Raw genomic sequence first — 5,058 nt, forward strand, 5'->3', positions numbered from 1 at the left:
AAGAGAGAGATTTAGAAAACTTTAATTAAGCAATAAATTAAATCACTTAAACACTCATGGTTAAATTATGAGAACATAAAGCGGGTGCCTTTTGAAGAAATTAATATTTGTCCTGGTAAAAGTTAATTTCGCATTAAAATATAAAATATGTTTTATACGAATAACAATATACAAAATTTGTTATAGAAAAATAAATTAAAGAATAAAAACTTTCAGACAATAAACCAATAATAAAAACTTAATAAATTAGAGAAGTGATTATTTGTAGTATATTTATACATCTTGGGGTAGGACACGAATGCATATTAATCCAAAATTATAAATGATAATATAATATAATAATCGATAGGTCCATACTCTGAAATAATACCATATCGCTGCAAGAGTAGCTTTACATTTCTTCTTTAATTTCAAATGGGCCGCTCTCCGTTTATTTTTTTATTTGCTTTAATAGGTCCAAGTTGGGCACGTTGATGCTACGGCCTTCTCACGTGCAGCCTGGGACACGTGCCGAAAATCATCCACCGCAGGCTTTCTTAAAAAAAAAAAAAAAAAAAAAAGGAATTGTGACCACCAACGGCGCCCACTTGCTCGCATGAAAGAGATGCAATAAGATAAAAGACAAATTATAATTTCTCCTGCAATTAATTAGACGCAATCATTTTTTTATTCTTATTTTATTTTACTTTTATATTTGTTAGTATCTGTTTGGACTAAGTTAGTGGAATGGCCATTAGATCTAGATATGTATGAAATTGAAATTTATTGTTATTAGGTTGTATCATGTCACAGTTTTCCAGACCCCTTTATTTAATCTGATGGTGTCGTTACTTATGTCATGATACTATTTTTGTCGTATAATATAGGGATAATTGCACCAACGGTCCCCAATCCTACTCCCATATCTCATTTTGAACCCTATCTTATTTTATTTTACTTATTTTTTTGGCAAGCAAATTTCTCAACTTTTAAAATCAATTGCATTATCCGTTCTCAATTTTTACTTGTTCTATCGCTTTGATTCCCACTATATGCGCCGATCATGTCAAGTCCGATATTTGTCGTCCTCAAGGTCGTCTTTTATATTTATGATAATTTCGATCTTATACGCTACGTCGACTTTCTCTTTTGGAGCATCTGACATGTTAATATCAAACTAAGAGTGTTATTGTATTTTTTTCATAAATTAAAAAATATTGTACCTAGATCAACTAGGAGCTGTTACGCTATAATTGTAGACTATATATATATATATATGAGTTGGTGGGACTTCAGTAGAGCTAGTAGAGCTAGTATAACCAATTCCTTCTAAAATAGTAAAAAATCAGCATCAATGGAGCATGATAGCCGCAAAGGATATATAAAGGTTAGGAACCTTTTTGTGAAAATAATTATATATAGGTTAGGGATCAAAGTGAAAAAGGGAATATGGTTTATAACTTTATATATTAACTTCTGTTTTTGTTTTTTGTTTTTTGTTTTTCCTGTTTTCTTTGATGGAAATGTATTAATTTATCTGATGTGGATGTGGTTGGACTTAGGCAGGTTGATATTAATTATTTTTGATGTCCTTGTTTATTAAATAAGAGAATTAATGGCTCTTGAGGTAATTAGAAGATTCTTAATTAAAGAATGGAGGCAATTATATACATATATATATATATATATATATATATACTTCATTTTCTACGTACCATGAAAAACTCCCTCAAATTAGAAGGTTCATGTGGCTAATGTGAAATATTTGTAAGATTGTGGGCGAACTAGTTATAAAAAGATCTTGTGGGAGGTGTAAACACAAGTGTTTTTGGTTGGCTTTGTAATCTTTTCTATGATCTTTAAAGTAGTGCACCAACCAGGATAAACTTCGCATAAGAGGACATAAGAGGACTAAACCTAACACAAAATCTAATTTGGTGACTAAAGAGTCCTCGTTTGCTATTAAAATGTATTCAACATTTTACGCACTTAAGAAAGCAAACGGTGATGACATCAAATCAAGAGATTTTTCATGAAAAGGATAGAAAAAGATTAAAGTGGTATATTTCTAAAAAAACTATATTGACTTAATCAGTAAGATTATTGTGTCGAAGAATACATTTGCATAATTTTAGAAAAAAAAAAGAAAGAAGCTAACCAAATTTGTGTAAGGACATATGAAAAGGAAAGTACATTAATAAACACGAGAGTCTCTAGAATATGCGGTATATATATGCAATTTTATCTCCCCATGCAAAGAAATGGTTTCCATCATTCATATCTATGAACCTAGCTAGGAAGGGGCACGCATGCATACCCTTGTTATATCCATGAAAAATTTTGTGTTGTGAAGTTGAAAACTTTTCAAAATTGTTTGAGATTTTTTTCTATTTGATGAAACTGGAGAGATATGTTTTAGAACAATGGATATATAAGAGAGATCAAACTTAATTTTGTTACACTATATATGTAACAAGCTTAACTAAACCTGCAGTTTTAACAGGGGAACAAAAGAATGGTAATGCACAAAAATAATTGACTGATGACATGAGTTTCTAGAATCAAGAGTTAACATGAGTGAAAATTTAAAGGAGAATAAAATAAAATAATGTAGAGAGAGAGAGAGAGAGAGAGAGAGAGAGAGAGAGAGATTGTTATCGGAGCACGTTTTTTTACTATTGACATGGATCCTTGACTTTTTTCATAAAATTCTCTAGTTTTAGATATGTTATGTTGGACACATCAAGATCGCTTAATTTCTCCGCTTAGGACAAATAATTAAGTAGATTTTGAAGTGCTACCACTAATTCCTTATTGCGTGATATGGAGGACTCTCTCGAGTACAAGCATCAAATCATTAGCTTTTGCCGTGCTACATTTGTTATTAATTAATTTATTATTAACCAATAAGATTAGGGGGTCATCTTTTAATTGGCGAATGAAATGCCACTCACAAATTAAAGAGCAAAGTACTTTGGGTGGTGTTCGAATCCAACAGAACCATTGTACACTTTTCAGTCGTCTATAATTTTATCCACCACATATCTAACATTTTTATACTACCCATCTTTCTCGAAATGGAAAGTGCCCCACTCACTCACTCAGATTCTAAGTTCTCAACATTAACTTCCACACTATATAATCTCCACAGCAATATTTTGATTGGCTATTTATCTCAATGCCATTTGTAACAAATCTTGTTTATGTGACTCCGCTAAAATGATCAACTTTTATAATGTGGAAACTCTACATAATTTACTTTCTTTTTTACAATTCCAAGTGCAAAAAAAAAGAGAGAAAATTGTGTGTGATGATCACTTCGAAGAACAAACTGACTATTTTTTTATAAAGTATACCCACTTGATACCCACTTGATGTTGATAGGTGGGACCACTTACTTTAGCAGTGGGATTATGGCAAAAATTTTGAATCTTTTGAGAAGGCAAATCGAAATTATGGACAATTTGCTCGGCATCTCACACACATACCCATTCAAAACAGTTTTTCACTCATTTTATTCTTTTAGAGAGATGGGTAGCATATTATCCGCTTTGTTTATTTTATTTAAAAATAAATTTAGCTAAAATTATAAATTGCTTAGGATTCAAATGAGATCTCGAATATCAACCATCAAGCTTTTTGTCACTTACGCTAGACGGCTCATTTTTTTTTTTTGGCTATATGTATAATACTATGTAATTTATACATATAATTTGAGAACATTATATATATTTCCTAAGAAATTAAAGTTAAAATATAGGCCAATTCAAGTTGACTATCCAATCTTTTAAAGCTATAATTTTACAACTCAATTTTTTAAGTCTTTTAATTTGAATTAGACGATCAACAGCATTTTGAGTTTAAAATTTAAACAAATTACTCATTTTAATAAATATACAATTACGAAAATTGCATTAAGTATGCTAATTAAATCCATAAACAATGCATTCAAATTTAAAATCAAAACGCCGTTAGCTAACTCAAATCAAATAAATTAAGAATTAAATATTAAAATTAAAAAATTTAAAATATAAAATAGTTAACTTAAAATGGTTCACAGCATACAAAGTGGGGGACTGGGGAGAGGAGTGGGACTGAGCACTAGAAAACAAGAAGTATCAAGTAAAAAAAATTCTTTTTTGCTTTTTTTTTTTTTGTTGGGGCGGGGGAGGGGGGGAAGAACCATGAAAGGATAATAAAGGACAAAAGGAGAAGGCAACCAATCCGAGTATATACGTCGTTGACCACTTTAGTTTTTTTTTTTTTTTCAAAATAAAAGAGTAGCATTATTGTTGGAAAAATAATTAAATTTAGCTACACTTGCAAGGCAACTGGGCCTTTAGAACCGGGAAAAAAAAAAGAAAAATAAAAAAAGAGAGCCAAAATAAAAAAAAAAGCACAAAAATATATATGACGACAACAAAACTGTTCCCGTTGTCTCATTAGACTATTTAATATAATTTCACAACCACCAACAGCAACCGTATCAGTCATCTAATTACTATTACTATTATTAAAGTGCTTAGTCTCTTCGCAACAAATTAAAATTCTCTCAATCACCCTCCCTCAACTTGGTTTTAACGTCGCTTGGTTTTAATATCAGCGTCGATCCTGAATTTCTGAGAGTGTTAATTGACTGCTTCAGTTGTGAAAACAAATCTTACAACCTTTTTTATTCTGAGGAAAAGAAAAATTATATATCTTATTTGAACTTCGCTTAGAATTTTAAAAAAATGCATATTCGAGTCACCAAATTTGATTAATCGCGAAAACAAAATCAAAGTTATTGAAACAAGCTGCTTGTGAGTTGTGAAGTCTACTATGTACAAACTACATCACATTATTTATATTTAATCAATTATATATTTTTTTAAAAATGATAAAATTATTTTTTAAAATATATATTATCGAATAAATAAATTTTTAAAAAGTAAGTTGATACCGATCGTACCTAGAGCAAGTGGCAAAGGACTTGGTGGTTGATACTCGAGACCCAAGTTCGAATACTAGTTGATTTACATTTCTAGCTAAATTTATTTATAAATGAAATAAACAAAACAGGTAGCGTGCTACCTATCT

Source organism: Ananas comosus, unplaced genomic scaffold (genome assembly GCF_001540865.1).
Source record: "Ananas comosus cultivar F153 unplaced genomic scaffold, ASM154086v1, whole genome shotgun sequence".
In the NCBI taxonomy this organism is placed as follows: domain Eukaryota; kingdom Viridiplantae; phylum Streptophyta; class Magnoliopsida; order Poales; family Bromeliaceae; genus Ananas; species Ananas comosus.